Genomic DNA, 22,541 nt, shown 5'->3' on the forward strand with positions numbered 1-22,541 from the left:
CACACAATCGTATGACCCCAAAAATATTCTCAAGAAAGAATAAACTAGTTTTATTTAAGAAAGGACTTGTATCGCTGAAGTTCCTCGGGAGGAATTTATACCGGAAATTAACAAACGACCAGTACAGTATTATCAGAATTTGATGGTTGAACAACTGCACTAGACCTTGGGTATCACTTATTTTACTTGTAAAGAAGAAGGATGGTTCCACAAGGTTCTGTAAGTCAGGTCACAAAGAAGAATGCCTTCTCACTGCCAAGGATTTACTTTACCTTTGATGCTTTGAGTAAAAATGATTTTCAACATTGGATCTGAAGAGTAAATAGTGACAAATGCAAGTTAGTGAAGCAAGTAGAAAAAAAAAAGAAATGAGTTATGTCAATTCCTGTTGTTGCCATTTGGATTATATTATGCACCTGCTACATTTAAATGACAAATGGAATGTGTTTTACCTATACTACCCTGAAATGTCACAATGAACTCCTTAGATGACAGAATCACACATGGGAAACCTCCAATGATGCATGTAACGGGGTAGAAAAAGTACTTGACCATTTGACAACAGAAAACCTAAAGCTGGATCCCAAGAACATAACAGAATGTTTTCCAAGCACTGCGGATGAGTTGTGAAACTCAGCTGTGTAAAATGTTGTTGCCATAGTTCCAATTTGGGTTACACTAGCAAATGAATCACGGCATATGCAGATTCCACTGCTTACACTAGAAGAATACACAAAATCTTGTTATTTATTCAACCATGTATGCTTGAATGATCTAGATTTTCCCATGCTCTTTGTCAGTAGGATATTTGAAGTACTTTTGTGGCTTCCAATGATTCTTAAGAATAGTATACTTGTCATAGTCTGATAAACCACGTGTCTTTTAGAAAACAGTCTCAATGTCTGTGAGCTGGAAGTTTGAACATGAAGAAGATGTTGAATGAGACCTTGTTAGTTATGAACTTTGTTTGGTCTGTTTAAGATGGGTCAGGGATGCGACAGGCCTAGTTTTGATAGAAATAAACCAGGATTAGTAAGAATATTTGTGTTTTCGTCATTTGAATTGACATTTTGCAGTTTTTGGACATCTTTGATGTACTAGAAGTAAAAAATTATTATATAATCATCTTTGAAACTTTAATTTATGAATGTGTATTAGGTCAAGGTTTAATTAATCTACTGGTATTGATAGACATCATAATTTACATATCTTTGTTTCAACGCTAATGTAGTGATGTAATATAGTTGTATATGGAATAGATCAGGTGTTCATAAAGATAGTGTAGGTCATATTGTTATTATTAACTTACAGTGGTCGTTCATAATTAATCATCATTTTCACAAGCGTACAAAACAACAGGGGAGGGGCAGACACAACTTTCGATAGAGTTTGATGGTGGGAGGGTACGTATTGCAACAGTGAGTAAGTAGGTTTATTATATTCGTGATAGGGTTAGACAGTTTGATGTCTTTATTATAAAACCGGGATGTTTAGTGAGTCTCGAGAACTCGGGACACCGGGACAAACTACGAAAAAATGGAACTGTCCCCACAAAACCAGGGCGTCTACTCACCCCCTAATAAAGTTTGAATTTTCACATCTCATCTGTCAGATGTAACATATTCCAATTTGTACACATATAATATATTTTATCTATAGCATACAGAAATGCCAATAATACTAGTAATCATTACAAAACTGTCTATAATATCCTTTACAAAAATATTTTATTATATTTCTACAATATTAATAATTTTTTTAATAAAAAGTTACGTGACAACAAACATTTCTCACACACACAAAAAAACTGTTAATCAAAATTATTCTCTTCACCATCGCGCGTGTGAAATTTTTTTTATACAAATATATCCTATGACAAAATAAATCATCGTAGGTAGTCTTTTTAAGTATGCTTAGACTATAGCCTGTAGGTAACCCGAACAATCATTTACATAAAGATCTAATGTGATTTATTCATAATACTTTAAAATTATTTATTCACAGTAGGAAAGGTTTAGAGGTGGTTATAAATGACAACAGTTATTTTTGAGGAGGGTTAAAAAAGTGACAACATATTTTTATGACAGATCCCCCCCCCCCCCAGCGTACGGTTTGTAGGCCTATGCTCGTGAAAATGATAATAATTCATGATACTTTTGTACAACCTCTTAATTAAATTACCAAAAGACGAGACATATTGTCTTTTGTTTCTTTGATGACTGTTGAGACACCTTTATTCAGTTTCAACTTGGATTTATAGTCATTCACGATAAATCTGCACCCATACACGGGTCTGTAGTTGTGAGGCTTGGGTTTTCTATAAAAAAAGTTTACAGAGTCTACATGATTTTGAGTCAAATGTATTTAAACAACTTATATTATAATACTTACACGAACTTATAAAGAAACATACTATATAGTATTACGCTTAAGTACGGGTTATAGATGTAAACTATCGTTGTGTAATCATACAAACCAGGTAAGTAGTCTAGCGAGAACTTGACTGGAACAGACGACCGCCATGCATATGTTTTGTTCCAGTAAAAGGAGATGTTCTTATTTTATAAACAATAAGTGGGAAGTGGCATTGATAAATTCGACTGTGTCACAGTATCACTTTTGTAAATAAATTACTGAAAATAACAAAAAACTCAATCTTAACATTTTAAAATATATTATTGTTTTTGTTTTATAAAATTACATTAAAACTATAGGGGGTGCTGTCACGGGCCACTTAGATCTGCTGCCTGGAAATTTCTGTCCAGAGCGCTGGAAGGTTACGTGGTATATTAAATACAATATAAACAATTAATGTTCTTAAAATTATGTAGCCGTATAGAAAAACACATTGTTGACACCATTCTATCAGATAGGGTCTATAAATCCCATGGGCTTGATGTTTCTCTATGTAGAATCACTAGTGAAATCGGCGAGGGGATCATAACCGGGCACTTTTGGTGACATGATTTCTCAGTTCATCCCAATTAAACAAATCACTGACGTTATCCGATTGTTTAGGCCGGCTTTTCGGGATCTTTGTTATCCAGTTATTTATAGGCTTAAGTCAAAGGAGCCTATGTTATCGATCCCCCCCCCCCCCAGAAATTTAAATTTAATTCACATGCCGTTTTTAGGAATAAAATAGCATCTATCTGACAATTATCTAATATTTATATATACAACCTAAAAGCGACGGCCTAACAATTACACCCATCCAATTATTATTTGTGGAGATGGAAAGATATAAATATAGCCTCACATAAACTAACTATTAGGCTTAATCTACTGCCATAACCTTAAACATGAACATCAAGCACATTCTATCCTATTATTTTTAACCATTATCCTATTTCTGAGGTCTTATCTACTTTAGGCCTGACCCTATGACCTATGTAATCAATTACAAAGCCTTTTAAACCTATAGGCCTAATACACTTATTAAAGAATTAACTTTATTAACTTAACTCGAGCTAAACCCTAACCTAATATTTATAGCTCTAGTCTGATGATTATTATTTAAAGGAAACTGAAGATTATATTTAGCAAAAATACACACATCAAACGGTACAGTGCAATAAACAATAAATAACATGTAAAACACTCAAGTGTATTTTTGCAGGTAAAAAAAAAAATATATTTGCTCACTTGACCAGGAAAGAAATCAAAGACACATTTATAGGCCTATGATAAAAATGTATGTACATATTAATACAATGTAGAGAGGATATGCTTGATACATTTACATTTCGGATGTTTGTAAAACTTTCATAAGGTAATAACAGTATATAAACAGATACGTAAAATCATGCAGATTGAGGAAAGCTTTCCCAGAGTTTGGTGCACAGAGCATCGAAGTAGCTCATTGGGCGTTTCTTTATACTTAGCAATACTAGCTTAAATTAATTTTTTTTTTTTTGCAGAATTTCAAGTAATTTACTTTGCATATTAGTATTCGTGTCACTAGAAAGATGAAGACACTCTTTGGAGTTGCACATGAACGTACAAAATGATATTTAGAAAATCAATTTTAGTAGTTTTTTTTATGAAATAAACATTCAAAAATCATTTTCAAGTTAGAAATACAGCGTTTGACTTTAAAATGTAGCGCAGAAACAAGGCTCAATTATATCTTGATTGTGTTACCTTATGGTAAAGCCACGGGAGTGGTCACACAATCGTATGACCCCAAAAATATTCTCAAGGGGTCACGTGACTTCTGTGACCTCTTTAGATCTGCGCTTGTAATGGACGATTTCACCAAATGGCCGAAAGCGTATGCTGTTCCTAATCAGGAAACAGAAACTCTAGCAAGAAAACTCGTCACTGAATTTGTCTCATGGTTTGGAGTACCTATGGAATTTCACCTAGATAAGGAACAGAACTTTTAATCAGTTTTGTTTGCAAAGATACGTCAAATCCTTTATTCATCTTTTGCTGGAATGGTGGAGAGATACAATGTAAACTTTTATATCAATTAGCCATTTATGTGGATGAACGTCAGAAAGCATGGAGAAAGATCTAGTATTCATGAGTTATTAAATAATGATACATGAATCTACAGGCAACACCCCAGCATCAGTGATGTTCGTAAAGAACTGCACTCACACCTAAAGGACTATTACTCAGCAGAGTCTTACGCATAGTATGCAGTGAGAATAAGAAACACAATTAATGCTATACATGACTTTAACAAGAAAAACCTGAAATTAGCTAATGATAAGGTCGAAAGTTACAATACTGTAAATGCTGATAAGATTGATTTCATTATGGTGACACATTAAGGCTGCAAACTTCAAGCTACAAGAGAGGACGATATGTGAAGATAAGAATATATTGGGAAGGACCTTATGCTGTAATGAAAAATATATGTATATATATATAATTACGAGTATATAGATTCCAGAAGAACAGACATTCAAGCCAAAGGTCATCCAATATGATTATGACCATGTTTAGAAATGCATCGGGGAGAGAACAGCCAACTGATTGGTTTCAGAGAAAACTTTGCCAGTGGTAAGTCTGTCTACTGAAGAGCTCAATATTCCTACCGGGACAACTTCCACAGTATTATCTTGGATGGATCCAACAGATATTTCCTCAACCATCTTTCTACTTGAAGAGAGAACTCTCCAGTGATAAGAAAGCAAATATTGAGCAAGAGAAACGGGTCATTCTGTTTCATTCATAAAATAGAGAAAACTGACAAAAAGAAAAAAAATACTGGACAATTTGGAGGCAGTGAACGAATAAAGAATGAAGATTTTATTAATTCAAATTTTGATTGTACTTTATTTGACACAAATATAATATATTTTGTAAGATCCAAATCCCTACTTTTTTATAGATAAAAACAGTTTTGCCATGTGTGGTACAAACCAAAGATATTCATTTGAACTAATCTGTGCGTATACTTTCATTTAAGAATTAACATAAAGAATGTCTAAACAAAAAGAAAGCAATCCGACTTTAATAGTCTAAGCAGGCTTCAGGCGTTAATATGTCATCGCCTCAATCTTTTTGTTATAAAGTAATCGATAAAATAAATAGCATCTGTGTTTAATTTTTCTTTGAAATAATATCTTGAATTAAAAGAAAAATGGATTAATATCCCAAACATTCTTAGTTTTTGATAGTATTCAAAAGGGTGTGAGTGTATGCGTCCAATACAATATTTTATTCAATCTAAATGAAATTAATGTGGTTGTCAGCTACTTGCAAATTTCATCGAAATTCAAAAATGTATAGGAGAAAAAAACTTCCGTCGTTTTTTTGTGGCTAAAGCAATACATAGATATCTTCCTTCATTCGTAACGATCTAACTTGAATCACTAATTAACCTTGTCAGAGACTCGTCCAAGCTTTTGACAGAACTAAATGTGGTATGAAGATGCATCACGCAAATTGTATACATATACTAAAACCATTATTAATACGACGTGTGTTCCATTAACTTCAGGCCAAGATATTCAAAGACAATTATTTTCCTCCCTGCAATTTGTACTTAAAATTTTTAAGTAACAGTTTGGGTGATTAAGCTGGGATACTAAATGTGCATTTATAATGTCATTTTTCCCAAATGCTCATTTACAAATTATCTGACGTCAAGAAATATGTCAATAATGATTTTAGCTACATTTTAATTAGGACAGAGTTTTTAGAACCAATGAATTCATGAATGTTCAGTGTACTTCTGGGAATAACAAGTGAGCAAAATGCCTCTTATCCTAGTAAGATCCCCAAGAATTTCTTCATTTCTTTTCATTCTATATAGGAACTTAGGTCTTTACATCTCATTTTGATTGGTAATTCCACAAATAGTGGTAAGAGGTAATACTATAGACCAATAATTACATCATAGTTTCTGTGCAAATTGCTCAATATTACCATGGTTGAACCTTTTAGATAGGTAGCAAGATTTCATAGTTAGATGCTCATTATTATGTTAATTTATACAGTAATTTCTGCTTGACATGGGAGTTTCCTAACATGTTTTATCCATTATAACATATTGGTTTCTTTAGGGGTTACGAAGGTGGAGGTCAAATGTTGCACGATTCTTGTTGGTCAAACTTATAATAAATGACTACAAATCATATTAATCATAAAAGCAGTTTATGTACATTTGTTTTAATTGCGTAATGTAATACAATATATTTTTTCTTTCAGGTTTGTAATTCAATGAATTTTTAGGTAAAAGGTGCTCTGAAGGTCAGTATTTAACTTGATTTGATAAATTTCTCTCTGACATGAGAAAAATAATAATGGTCTGGTATCAATTATGTCCATTATATGGTCTCCCAATTCATCTGTGATTATAACTTTTTTGTCTCCGTATTGCGGTTCTATTGAGTTTTTTTACATATTTTTGGTATGTATTATTTCATGAATACTGTAAGTATTAAACAGGTTCTTAAATATTCACTTTCCTTAAATTTTTATGCTTATATCTTCTACTTTGATATATTAGAAAGGATATACATATATATATATAACTAAATTGTGTATATTTTTCTTTGATTTTGCCCTGAAACAGGACATGATCCTAAGCTCTGTAGTTTCTGTAGCAGTCACCAATAGTTTGTTGGGCCTTGGTGTATATTAATTTACTTTGTGAGGTTAACAATTCAAAGGTCAAGTAAGAATAACGATTTGTTTCAACCCAGCTTTTCCAAAATGTGATTGACTCAGCTAGCAAAGGTGACGCCACTCCCAGGATTAGCTGGGACTTTGAAATTAGTTTTCACCCCAACTTCAAAAGGTACCAGTATCACCTGGAAAAAGTTACTGAATTTGAAATTCAATTTGTTTTCCAAAGTTATCGCATTTTAAGCCCAGCTGCGTTGAAATCCCAAGCTTAACTTGTATTTATTTTAATATTTAGTAAGTATTACTTTCGACTCTTTTTCTATTTTGATTAAGTATTATTTACTTAATTTATTTTCGTCTTGTTTAGACTCGTATTTTTCTTCTCCAAAAAAGAAATATTTTTTTCTTTTTGTTTTGTGTAGATTTACCTATGCCATCGTAAAGCCCAGAAACCAAATCCTACGAAACTCTGGTTACATAGGGAAGCTATTCATAGACCAGTATTACCACCTTCTCTCCTCCCATTTTTTCGTTCGCACAGACGTCAACAAGAATTGTCGACTATCACGTCTTGCTTGTATTTTTCTGGTATGAAATTTCTGTTTTATCTCTACATCTAAGGTTTCAAAACGCAATATAATTTTAAATGCATCATATGACTGGCTCAAGTTTATACGACATGACATATCTGTTATTCTATTTACGTGATTTGGAGATGAAAATCAATTTTTGGCAAGTGTCCAACTCCATCGACACCTACTTTGATCTCGCTTTCGTGTTGAACAACTTGCATTATCACGGTTGTCTCGAAATTTACAGAATTAACCTGTTCATCACAAACAGATATAATTATTATTTTTGATTATATATATATATATATACCTAGGGCCTTTCAGTTTATCAACACTGCTTGGAGGTTGGTAAGTGTTATATCTCTGATCTTTATCATATCTTGGTTCTCACTGCATCACAATAGGTCTCAGTTACCACTCTAATTAGAAAACATTTCGTAATCCCCTTAATTTCCAACTTTTCTCTCCCCTCATTTTATTTCAGACATCTATACAAATTGTAATCAGTTTGATGTTTGTTTCAGAATTTTGCGCAGAGCTGCACAAAGGCTATTTGCGCATAGCCTTCCATAATTGTGAACTATCGAGTAGAGGCTAGGTAGCTAGTCAACAACACATACCGCCAACTTTTGTAATGCTCTTGTCTGACCGACACTCTTAGACTGCACCCATAGCCTCAAAGTGCGGAACGCGTTTTTGCGATAACGGGTCGTGCATCATAAATCCTTGGATTCACGCTAATTAGGATAGATCTGATATGTTTAAAATAATATTTGTAGTACCCCTGTGTCTTACTGTAGAATGGTCTACCCGGAAACTTTATGATAAGTAATAAACTATGTATGTAAGTGCTAAATTCGAAAGTTTTCTTTTCACTTAGTTATTAAGAGCATGCATACCTGTTACACATCTTGGCCAATAGATAATTGGCTCTCAAATATATATGCAGTTTTGATTGGTGATGTATATTTTGGTGCGAGTCTTGTTCCATATTTCTAATTGTGTGATATACTGGCATATGTTTTCCACTATTACAATTAAAAAAAATTTGTTTAGTTAGTCTCTATGCAGTTTTTGGTATAAACAAGTGGTCCAGAAAACCGTTGAAGTTGTTTGTTCTATCTGCCTTTGTTCTCTATAGCAGATAATATCTACTTTGCTAGAAGGGATATTGCAATAACATCACACAAGCGTCAACAAGAGTCAACGACTGTAATTCACTATGCTGGCCAAGTGGACAATGTCAGGTCAGTATGTTACAGCTGAAAAATACTGTGCGGAAATGACCAGTCACTTGATGACGCTATCGTAAGAGATATAATATAATATGAGTTTTTTACAAGATCAAAACCCCTATTTTTTCTCAGTTCTATTTGGTTTTCATCATATTTAGTTCCTCAGAAATTCATCTTCAGAAAATAAAAGCTAAAGGTCTATTCACTGATCCAGTAGAGGTGATTGTCCACTTGTTTAAAGAAGTACAAATGCTGTTTTTTCTTTGTAATAAGTAAACAATGCTTCATTGAACATCAAACATGTCCAGTTTGTTTACTTCTCCTCCTGTTATTCAATACTTGCGTAGAAATCAGTATATTTGATCAAATATTACACAAGTATAATAGAAACGAAAATTTTGGTACTATGACCACAGGAGTTATTGAGAGTTTGTGTGTTTTTAATGTACATACTAGCTCTTCCTTGATCTGTTATGTTGATAATAGTTTACAGGGATGTTTTTATTGAAATAATAACTTATTCTAGATGAAGAAGGATTCACCACGACAAAGAGGGACACTGCCGCCAGAGAGAGATGGTTGTATGAAAGAGTTATTGAGACAAAGGACTTTTGACCTTGCTACAAATGTTATTTTCATTAATACTAGTTAGAGACTGTTTCGGTTTTGGTATTGAAGTACTTTTCAGGTAGTGAATACCCAGGAAGAGATAAATGTAACAAAAAGACTTACATTATAGCGGAGAGAAAGAAAGATAGTTTTACCTGTTGGTTCCAATAACACAGTTTTACCTATTGTATCACATAAAGAGTTTGCAGAAGGTATTTCCACTGGATTGAGTTGAAATATTAAAGAATATGTGAAATTATCAGTAGCAAATGAAATTTAAAGCAATGGCTTAGATATAAGAAATATATACATACGGTATACCAATTGCTTTATTTCTTTGTGATAGGAAGATGTCCAGTTGTACAGATTGAAATATTTTAATAAGCACACCGTTGTACTGAGTATTTTCTGAACACTGTTTCATTACGAGATGCACTACTGAAGCATGAAAATGCAGGTTGTAAGTGTAGTAGAGGGAGGCCGACGGTAACACCCGCATAGTGAAACTTTGTAATTCTCGCTAAAATCTTGTAAACAACTTGTAAATAGATGGACATCTTAACGAAAGACAATGAAAGCTTTAGCAAAAGCTAACCACCTAAAGTAATGATTAGTGTGTTATGTATTACGATTTCAAATATCCTAAAACTGAGTTAAATTGTAATTTCGTTTTAGTAGTTAAATAAATGCCCATATATATCCAACTTATGATATTTGCCAACAAGATTGATACACACAGTTTTCTTTTTTTAATACAATTTACAATAACAGTTATTGCAAATAGTTATTACGAACAATGATTTATATACAAAAGTTTTTACAAACTTTCAAGCAATATAAAGCCTTATTTCTAGTCTGGAACTTCCTTGATATCTTATCGAGGATTCGCGATGAGTGAGTTAATTTCGAGTTGACATAGGTACAATTCACTTAATAGGGAGCTAGTTGGCTCTGTAAGTTCACACTGATTACACGCTGAAGTTATATAACATCTTCGAAAATGTAATAATGTCCGATGTGAATCCACTGAAGTTAATGATTGGTAATGTTAGAACTTTATAAATATTCCTGGTCAAATATCTGAAGTTTCTCGATTAATAAGCGTTATAATAATCACAGTTATAGTTCCAAAGTTTATAGCACACTTACTATAGCAAACTAATAATAGATACTATATTTTAGCGTGTCGCGTTGGTTCTATTTATAGGTGTGTGGAGCTTTCTAGAAATTTCAGTTTTATGTAACAATACTGGCGTTAACACAAGCGTTTACATACTTATACTCAAGAATCTTCTACAACTTTAGAGAATAGGCGGGAGTTTGCAATACATATTTAACAGTATAAGTTATGTACATTTTTAAATATAAATTCAATTTAAACAAATATCGATATTAAAACATACAAATAATAGTAAATTCTTCACAAGTGTCATCTAACACAAGTCAGCTCAAGCATGTAGGAACCAATTGCAATCACGACCACCATTTCTTTCTACTGGAATCGGCCACTACCTTTGTGAGAACTTGATGATAGAAAGCAAAATGAGGCTACGTAGAAGAGTATGTTCCAATTGTCTGGCAGGAACAACATAGAGCATCATGGTCACAGTTAGTGAGTTAAGTAAAAATTTGTAAAAGACCAAGGATCAGGATGTTCACATGCTTTTGTAGCACACATTCTATGGGTGATATAGTACACGAGACTATGCAAAACCTGTAGATGTGTAGCTTGACCAATAGCTTACATTATAGTTCATGATCATAATAACACTTTATGACCCACTTTAACTTACGAACTTGGCTGAACTTTTGCACAATAAAAATTCACCCAACCTTACATTGGAATCTGGACTTTTGTTAAGAAAATTAAATCCTGATTTTTCGGAATATCTTGTTCTTCAACTAGCCAGTGGTGTTCCACCTCCTTGTTGTTCAACACCACCCAAGCATATTCCATTATTTGATGGATCACCAGCACGATAAAAGATCATTACTAGAACTGACAGAAAATGTTGGTCCAAGAAAACAGACTGATGACCACCTCTCCATCACCCAACTGATGAAGCAGATGGTGAATGTTAAACTGAAGTCCACTGTTGGAATTGTGGTTACTATAAGTGTCCATTCGGGAACTACGTCGTCATGAAGCTAAGTATCACTCTCCAGTGATAAATGTAGAAATATATATGTATATATATATAATAAATTATTTTTATTTATTTATTTATTTTTCCTTCATGTGTGTGTGTATGTGTGTGCGCGTGAGTGCGTATATATTTGAATGGAATGTTTTATTGTACATGTATTTATTTTGATTATGTTTTGCTTTGTGTTGATGTAAAGGACTTGATTTAAATATTGTTTTAAGTATTTTTCCAGTATCATTTAATTTCAGCCCGTAGGGCTGACAGGCCAGCAGAAAGTTATGCAAAGCATAGTGTCTATGGATAATGAATGGGCATGTGGAAATGTTTTTATTTATTTATTTTATTTATTTCGAAATTGGAAACTGGAGGGTGTGCAATGATGCTTGTCAAGTGTTGAAAACTTTAATGATTGCAGTGTGGGAAGTAAGATAAAAGAACACAAAAAGATCTTCAGATATGATAGATATACGAGGCAGATTTTTCATAGGTGGAACATCATGTCCTCAATCACTCTATAGAAGAGTCATTACATACACGTCAATGATATGTTCAGCTGAAAGAAACACCTTTTGTGGAAGATGAACTGTAGAGTTTAGCAACTCGGTAAAGATGACATTGTGAGTATGGAAGCAGCATGCGATATATTTGATAAAGCTGGTGAACATGAAAGTTGGGAAATGTGATGCAATCATACAACTCCTGAGTTTGAGTGGGTAGCTTTATTTTGAAGACCAGACAGATTGCATGGCGCACCATAAGTCATTCATAAAAGGGAAAGGAATGTATCCACAAAGTATGAATATAGTTAATACAAGGACGAAGGAAGGCCTTATAAGAATAGATAAGAGGTGGATTCAAATATCGAATAGCTCCAGTCAGAAACTGGAGAAGAATGAACTTTTGTGTGACATTGAAGTTGATTGTTGTAATGTGTGCTTTCCATGTCAAGTTCTTATCGAAGGTGATGCCCAAATATTTAACGTATCAGGCAGTTGTATAGGAACATAGTCTACTTGATATTATAGAGATCAGGATTTCGGCATGGTCGATATTTCTTTTTGATTGAAACAAACAGAATAGCTTTGGTGTTATGAGGATCGATTATAAGTTGTTCGTGTCTGCACCAAAGAAGGAAATAACTGACTTGTAGAAACTGTTTAAGATAAACATGGTCGAGCATGTAGCCACTATAGCAGTATCATCAGCATACGGAAAAGTCCATGCTGAATGTCGAGGCTGTGACATATTGGAAATGTACAGGATATAGAGGATTGGTGAAAGAATTGAACCTTGTGGAACATCTAGATGGAGGGTAAAGGGTCTTGAAAATGTGTCTTCTAGAGATATAACAGCCTGCTGTTTCACAAGGAATGAATTTATGACATGAACATAAGAAATAGACACAGAATTTGGCTTGAAGATCAGGCTACCATGTCAGACTGAATCAAAAGCCTTTTCAAAATGAAAGAATATCATACAAAAGATGTATTTGTATTAAAATGATTGATAATGGTGTCTGAGAGGCAGAGAAGTTGATCCTGTGTAAAGAGGAGAGGATAAAATCCAGCTTGTGTATGTCGCAATAGGTGATGGTCTGCAACAAATTCTTAACAAGGATATATTCAAAGGTTATATAAAATGACGTAATTCAGAAGGGGTTCTACTATGATAACTAATATCAGCTATAACAACATAGCTTCAAAAAGTATGACCCAGAATAGGAAGAAATTATGAGGGAAAGGATTTCCACATTGAACCTAGATAGTAGCAAGGTTGGTGGCCCGAGGTGCAAAGTAGACAGTAAGTATGAGTTGTTCAGAACAGATAATATCTATAGAATCGAAGAGGATGAGTAGTCCTACTTCCTACTGCAATCCCATCCATACCAGTGTCCACCGGATTGTCACTGCAACATAAGGTATAATCAGATAATATTGCACCCTGAGATGTTTTAAAGAAAGTCCCATTGTTGTGTTATTATGGAGTAATGTGGTTTTAATTATAGTAAATGTTTTTTAAAAATTCTGCATAAAGGTGAAGATCTATTCTCTGATCCAATAGAGGCGATTGTCCATTTGTCTACGCAAGTACGCATGCTGATTTTTGCTTTGTAATAAATAAATTGTTTCACTTCAGTTAGTAAGCGGACAAATCTGATATTCGCGAGGATATCAGTTTATATGAGAATGCTACAAGTGTACATCTCGATTGTTTGTAATTAAGCACAAAGCTACACAATGGGCTATCTGTACTAGCCCACCACAGGTATCGAAACCCGGATTCTAGCGTTGTAAGTCCGCAGACATACCGCTGTGCCACTGAGGGGCTGTACATCTCGAATCAGCAATGTTGCGATTTGTAGAGTCCCAGTCTAAGCAAGCCCAACAGTTTATTTCCAGACCCAGTTTTTCTTCCGTTTAGCCTAAAAATGTTCATTTGCAATTTAGTTTCATTGTTACACTTAAGCACTAATATTTGCTGCACAACTTGCTTAATTTTTTCGTTTTGTCATTTAACCCTTTCAATTTATTCTTATCAATTAAATCCACGATGTTAGCTTTATTTGTTTGTTTGTAGTTAAGCACAAAGCTACACAATGGGCTGTCTGTGCTGTGGCTACCACGGGTATCGAAGTTTTTAAGCGTTATAAGCCTTCAGACATATCGCTCTGCCACTGGGGACAGTCTGTTAGCTAGTTAACCTTTCTCACGATTACTACATTACATCCTACTGTTCTCACCTATTACAAAGGAAAGTTTTAGTCTAAATTAGCAATAAATCCAATTAATGAGCCGAGACGTAGTACAAATTACGGAGAAAACAGGATTGTTGGTTTCCCATTTACTGAAAAAAAACAAAACATTATCATCTCTGATCGAATATTTTCCATTTGGGTCCTGAAGTTACAATTATTTCAGTTTATTAAAGTCTAGAGTTTCATTGTCTTATTCATAATAAGAATAAGTAAGATTACTCATACATAATAAAAATAACCACAAATTACACTATTTTAAAAAGTAACTCTTTGCTTTTAACTTTTTTATCTTTTTTTTTTTATAACACGTGATTTCTTATATAAGATTAACAACATATATACGACATTAAATTGATCAGTAAGAATTTTACGTATGTTCAAAATAACTGATCAATAAAACACACAGTTCATACAGCGATTGTTTCATTTTTTATATATATAATATATTTTCTATACTATTGAACTTATTATTATTATGCCAAGTCCACGTCCGTTTGCGTGCTCTTGACTCACTAACCATGAAAATGGGTTTTCCGTCTGACCCACTTTCCATTTTCATCTAGCACTGCACTCACAGCGCCACAGTACAGCGTAGTCATACACGCCCTGCTTAACACTGGTGCCCACAGTCAGTCTGACATCACCGTTTTTTCATTTTAAATCCCGCGTTTGCGCCATCTACGAGTGCACTAACAGGTGTGAAACCGACGCAGAATTTTAAACGAAGCCTGAAAATGGATTTTTTTTTCTTTCGCGCAAAGATACACAAGGACTAACCTCGTATAGCTATCCCTAATTGTGAACTGATAAAGTAGACGGTCAGCTAGTCAACAAAGTCCATCGTCAAGTGTTGTCTGATCAAGTAGTAGAATTTGACTGCCATTCTTCTAGCGTATCTATGGCCCCAAAGATCGGAGCACGTTTTTTGCGGCAATGGAATGCAGTTCGGGCACGCTAAATAATGTGTCACGACCGGCCAAACCTAAACACTGATAACGCTGTGGAATGAAGTGTGAAAACATTCAGAACGGTGTTTTTGAATAAATATACGTATTAATTCCCCTCCTCATAATAATAATATATCTATATAAACACACACACACACATATATACACACACACTAAATAGTGTTATCTCCGCAGGAAGTCACCTATCTTCACAAATGTTATCAATAACTTATAGTTTGTTTGAAGGCAAGCACAAAGTTACACAATGGGCTATCTGCGCTCTGCCCACCACAGGTATCAACACCCGGTTTCTAGCGTTCTAAGTCTGCAGACATGCCGCTGTGCCACTGGAGGACAATAACTTATGAAACCTCACGATTGTGCGGAATCTAAAAAAAAAAGTATATATATATATAGTTTTAAATAATATTTTACTTATTTTGTTTTTATCATTATTTTTAATTTTTATAGATATGTTGTTTTGAATTTCGCGCAAAGCTACACGAGGGCTATCTGCGCTAGCCGTCTCTAATTTAGCAGTATAAGACTAGAGTGAAGACAACTAGTCATCACCACCCACCGCCAACTCTTGAGCTACTCTTTTACCAACGAATAGTGGGATTGACCGTCACATTATAACGCCCCCACGGCTGAAAGGGCGTGCATGTTTGGTGTGACGGGGTTTCGAACGCACGACCCGCAGATTGAGAGTCGAGCGCCCTAACCACCTGGCAATTTTTATAGAACACACATAATATATAATATTGAAATAGAACACACATAATATATAATATTGAAATGCATGCCGCAAATTTAGCAGCCTTCGTTATTTTGATTTATTATTGTCTTACAACCTTGCATTGCCCTCACAATCTTCGAGTGTTTTTGATTTTCTAAAAATTAATAGTCTGTGTCATGCACTATTATAGATATATGTATGTATGTATATAAAGACACATGACACAAATTCGGCCAACCTACCCATACCTTATCAATTCAGCCTTGCATTCGTTCTGAAACTTTGCTGTATGCTGTTTTGCTGACTATCTCTAAAGTAACAGTCAACTATTCTGAACGTGTTTCGTCACCTATGTTATGAATAATTTATCTTAACTGTAGCGACATGGAACGTGCAGCAAGCTTTCGGTATTCTCAACTTTTTTAACAAAACACGCGCTTTACTTATTGATTAGGTGTTAAATGAACGATGGACAGGCATAAGCAATGAGTATTAACATATTTTCACTTTTCTATAATGATTCGTTAATTTGTGAGATTTGATATATTTATTCAACTATAATAGATAGGGAAGACAAACAGAAAAAAAATCAATTTAATATTTGTAAATTAGAACTGCCAATAATTTGTTTTCAGAATTTTGCGTAAAGCTACAAGAGGGGTTATCTGCGATAGCCGTCCCTAATTTAGCAGTGTAAGACTAGAGGGAAGGCAGCTAGTCATCACCACCCACCGCCAACTCTTGGGCTACCCTTTTTACCATCGAATAGTGGGATAGACCTTACATAATAACGCTCCCACAGCTGAAAGGGCGAGCATGTTTGGTGTGAGGGGGATTCGAACCCGCCACCCGCAGATTGCGAATCGAGCGCCCTAACCACCTGGCCATGCCGGACCTCTATAAAAGGTTGGAATAACTGTAAATCTATGTTCGGCAATACATTGTCATAAAATGTTATAGTTACTTGTATTAAGAAGTTGACTATTAGTTTGTGTACAGATAAAAAGAGTAAATAGAAATTCGAAAGTGATATAAACATTTGGAATGCCACGTGTCATAGGATCCAAGACTTCCAGCTGAGTTGTTTTCTATTCAGGCCATGGTCAACTTGTGACGTCAATTATATGTGCATACATAAAAATATAGGGTGTGTAGTTCCATCCTGCACATGCAAAACCTTGACACAATGAAAGTATGCAAATAAGGGATCACGGTAATACCTTTAGTTGCCATAAGCTGTTATAAACACTAAGTTTTCCGTTTTCTTTTTCTCTTTCGGAAGAATTCTTGGAAATGTTTGTAACTGAACGAAATATTACCAGGTTCGTCACATGATCATGCTGAAACAGAGAAAAAAACATGTCTGTATCGCTAATGAAAGTGTGTTCGCAGTTCTCGGGTTGATGCGATATTTCATGCTTTTTTCTCGATATCATTTTAAAACTTGTTCAGAACTTGTATACATAACCAATAAGGAAGTAAGAAAACAAAATCCGTTTCAGAAGACAGTTGATCTGGGGTAAAATTCAAGTGGTTTTTAGTTGAGGGTTATGACTAATAGCGTTTTAACTGCTATAAAATACAGATATTATCAAGGTAATTATTTCTAAGCAGTGACTGGAAACATCAGAAAATTACTAAATTACTTTTATAGATTCTAACAAGGAACAGAATATGAAAAATACTGAAACAGCTTCACATTTATTTCATTTTTTAAACAGCTTGTCGATTGAACAATTCACAATAATAAATTAGTAGAATCAATGCTGCATATTCTTGAAATTACTACATAAATATATGATCATTCCGTAAGAGACATCTGAGAACACCATACATAGGAAGAAGAATATATATATATATATATATACATATAAACTTACGAAATGTTTCATTGTTAGCGTTTGAAATGGATACAAAAATTACTCGTGTATCCTGAATTGCCCTCAAGTTATAAGTTATACTAGATGTTTGCCAATACAGGCTTATGGAAAATGGAGTATTTCCTGTTTCCACAGCCAGAAATACGTTTTCAAAAAATTTGATACGAGTTATAAAAGAAGTATTATGTGGTTGGTCGCTAGTTATTGAAAAGGATTTAATGGTTTGCATCTACCTGTAGGAGCTTACATACATGTATCTCCAAACAGGAAAAACAGTCTGTTAAGACCTTCCTGTTTTAAATAGCTTTACAGAAAAAAATTCCAGTTAATGGTATGCAGTGTACTAAAATGCATTTTATCTAAGTAATCTCTCGGCATATGACAACGACATTTTAAAACGTTCGTTGCCTTAAATGTTGACTCAGTAAAATTTGAAGTTTGTGAATATGGTACGCTAAAAACAGGCCGAGAAACTGACAAGTAGTAATTTAAAAGTTTGAGAGATTTAAGGAAGGTTAGACAAGAGATTGAAAAAATAGTCTGACAAACGTGGAATGAAAAGAATTATTTGGGATCTGTTCTACATGCCAGACTTACTAAAGTTAACTTGATCTTTGAGATATTTATTACTTGTTAGGTCTGTGGGGTACGTAAGTGAATAATCTGTTCGGTTGTTTGTTGAGCACGATGTGCCCACCGTAGGTATCGAAACTTGACTAAGCGTTCTAAGCCCAAAGACTTACTACTGAGCTACCGGCGGCTAAAATGAATAACAGAAAGTAACTTCAGATCTTGTTTAATACTCAAATTACCGACTTGCTTCTATACTATTAGCTACTGCTGGCGTTCATATATTGCACCATATTGAGTGTTACGTTTTCACCTGTTACAACACTCAGCTTAAAGAAATGATAAAAAAAATTGGACGAAATCACTAATTTTTCTAAGTAAAATGAGCAGAGTATCCCGGCAGTAATTAGATGGGTTTTATAGCAATACTGATATTTTTTGTATTTTGTTTCGCTCCAAGTACATAGCTCTGTTCAGAAGTATATTACTTCTAATGTTAACATCATTAAAGAAATCAAACAAACGTTACCAGCTGTATGAAACAGTAAAATAAAAAGTCAGGAAACAATGAGAGGGGGGGGGGGTAGGGATAGTTCCGACATGACTTTGTTCTTTAAAAATTGTATTTGCATAATAATGGTTAAAAAAAAGCAAAAGCGGTTAAAACGTTAAATGAAGCCGTTACTTCAATAACGCAGGGGCACAAATAAAAATGATGGAATATTGTTATCGCTGGCAATAATTATTGTTTTTCCTGTTTATACAAGGTAAAAAGTCCCCAGTTTAGTTTTCTCATAGGCTATGTTTTGATTAATGTAGAAACATCGCAATAAAACTATGCGGGTATTATATTTATTTATTTCACAGCTCTTACTACTGAGTGTAGATATAGAGCTGTGAAATAAATAAATATAATCCCGCATAGTTTTATTGACATGATATTGTTGATACGTTTCACATTTTTTGACAAGTTGTATACTAGAAAACTTCTTTTTTTTTCTTTGGTCAGTTAATGGTTTTTCTCGATATTTAAATTTCGTTGATATAATCAAAACACCCACCACTTACAAAGTGACACGTAATGATGGGTGTACCGAAAAAAGTTCGTCAGGAAATTCTTAAGCATCCCACGAACAAGTCCAAAGCGTGATCATTCTCGCACAAAGCTAGGTGTGTGCGATATTTAATAGCAGGGTTTGGTCAGTTGAACACATGGTTTTGGTGGAAAAGGCGAAGAATTATTTTGAATAAGCATGGAAATGTGAAGTTGTTCACAAAAATAAAGCGTATTCTGAATGTCTTCCTATTATACAGTTACATCAATTCACATTACAGACAGGATAAATAACTTGCAATTGCAAGTTACAGTGGACGTGAGCTTCATCTTGTTATATGCTTCTTATTGGAGAGTGCGCTAGCACACTATGTAGAGATGGTACGGATGCCAGTATTAAAGCAATACAAACTCATCTGGATTTTCTTCTCTAAAGTCATCAGAAGATAGATATGAAGAACTACTTGGCAAAGTCGCTCTTCTTTCTGGTGTATATGCCGCTTTTCAGCTATGTAGAGCATCCCAAAGTCGAAAACCGGCGAATAGCCAAAAACCAAGATTTCTTATTTTCATTCATCATCATCTTTCTTCATCAGGCCTAGCGCTTACCTAGTTCTAACAGTAGCTATAATTTTATCGTCATTTGATAGAGCAAAACAGTTTTCACGATCTTTGACTACCTATTTTAATATTATTATTATAGACACAATTTAAAAAAAAAAGAAAAAATCACAATTCTACTCTAAACGATGTTATTACCACTTGCAGTTAACTTTCTCACAGAAATCTGATTTTCCCTTGAAAAGCTTAAGTACAGGGTGAAACAGGAAGTATTAGCCAATAATAGATGAACATTAGATGACTGTAACATGTAGAATACTCAAACAAGTATCAGAAAACAAAAATATCGCTTCATAAAAAAACACGTAGGGCTGGCTGCTGAACTTCAAAAAGGAACCAAACAGGATAGGGATGGAAGTAGACATATCACTTGATCAGCTATTGATCACATAGCAGACTAAGCTATCTCGATGTTACATGGAGAATAAAATTCCTAAATTACTGACTTCCTCAATGGCAAAATAAATAGAACCAGAATTTCAAATCGTAAAATGTTACTCTATTGTAAAATAGTTATAGAAGTAGTATTCTAAAGGCAACTAAAGGAAAGATAAAATGGTGAAAGATGAGATTCTATTCAAACATTAAGTTTTCAATAGACAAAGTGGAGAAGCCAGTAATATAGGGATTTTATTCTCCATTGTAAAGTCGAGACGGCTTAGTCTGCTGTGGGATCATTAGCCGATGAACATATGGACATTTTAATTAATGAATGAATTAAAAGCATCAACCGTGCAACGTATAAATCTAACGTCACATATTAATTGTACTAAATGCTTTCTTTGAGAAGCCAGAATAGAATTAAAGTCTAACTCTGGTTCTAGACGAATTTTACTACCGGAGGATATGGAAGACGAATAATTGTCAACACAATTTTAAACCTGTCTGGCAAGATCATCATCTGCATGTGGAATGTGAGTATTAAAAAATAAGCGATCCCGAGAACTGAAGTAATTTGACTTATAAGACACTGTCCAGGAGATGTACTTACCGTAGTAGCAGTAATTACCGAACGCAAAGACATCTCAACCATACAGGTCAATAACATCAAATGAAAGGCTTTATATAGCCATTTTGACCAATTAGAGAAGTCACGTGATGTATGAAAATGGGTATACCATAATGGTTGCACACACACACAAAGTATAGAAACACATACGTAAAGACGGGTAAATAGGAAGATATATGAACGAATATGGGTAGATAAAATAACTGCTATAAAAAGGTAACATATAAACAGAAAGAACGACAGACAGAACGATCTAAGAAAAACGTTAAAGCAAGTTGTGAAATAAATAAACGAGTGAAAGGCAAACCGATAAATCAACAGTCAGCGAGATAGAAGAATAGAAAACCAAAGAGAAAGCAGACGCATTATTTGTTTGATAGATCGATATATATATATATAAAAGGAAAATAAACACATCATACAACGAGATAGATAGAGGGAGTACAGAGATCGGTCACGTGGTTCCTTACATGTAACACTAAGTAAAAAACAACAATATAAATTTTCGAACAAAGACAGCAATTATTAAAAAAATATTAAGTTATAGGTTATTACAGTTAGTTAGATTTGATAAGAAGCAAAAGACACTTAAAGCAATAATGATAATAATAATAAAGAAAACTTTACAAAACAACTATGTACGAAATACTAGTTACATCGATTTAAATTTCATTAAAAAACAACTAAAACCAAGTGTAAGAGTAATCCTTTATTTCTAAAAACTGTATAAAACTGCTAATAAAAACTGTATAAAATTGCTAATAAAAATGTATAAAACTATTAATAAAAGCTAAACAAATAATAATAATATTTACGATTCATAGCTACAATTTTGAGCTGTAATTGAAATATGTGTAAATTACACGATGAGAATGACATGTATATACAAGTTTTTAGATTGTTTGTTTTGAATTTTGCGCAAAGCTACACGAGGGCTTTCTGCGCTAGCCGTCCCTAATTTAGCAGTGTAAGACTAGAGGGAAGGCAGCTAGTCATCACCACCCACCGCCAACTCTTGGGCTACTCTTTTACCAACGAATAGTGGGATTGACCGTCACGTTATAACGCCCCCACGGGTGAAAGGGCGAGCATGTTTGGTGTGACGGGGATTCGAACCCGCGACCCACAGATTGCGAGTCGAGTGCCCTAACCACCTGGCCATGCCGGGCCCAAGTTTTTAGAAATCGGCATCAAGGTATCAGAAGGTTTGTAGAATTTTTGTTTTTTTTTGCAGCTACTTTTAACATAACCGGTTTTTGATTGTACGAATCTTCATGCATTCAACTATAGCATTGTTATTTACACTGTAATCTTCCT

The 22,541-nt window shown here is 34.1% G+C and overlaps 1 long non-coding RNA gene across 2 annotated transcripts; it reads left to right on the forward strand.

The window, feature by feature from the left end:
* The first annotated feature begins 7,610 nt into the window (after positions 1-7,610).
* LOC111086619 lies at positions 7,611-9,796 on the forward strand. 2 transcript variants are annotated; one of them, XR_002611358.1, is made up of 3 exons: positions 7,611-7,674; positions 8,800-8,905; positions 9,420-9,796. It is a non-coding gene; the product is annotated as an uncharacterized LOC111086619 (long non-coding RNA). The 2 variants fall into 2 exon arrangements; XR_002611357.1 differs by lacking the exon at positions 7,611-7,674 and adding an exon at positions 7,957-8,006.
* Positions 9,797-22,541: the final 12,745 nt, after the last annotated feature.

This window comes from Limulus polyphemus, unplaced genomic scaffold (genome assembly GCF_000517525.1).
Source record: "Limulus polyphemus unplaced genomic scaffold, Limulus_polyphemus-2.1.2 Scaffold1257, whole genome shotgun sequence".
Taxonomy (NCBI): Eukaryota; Metazoa; Arthropoda; class Merostomata; order Xiphosura; family Limulidae; genus Limulus; species Limulus polyphemus.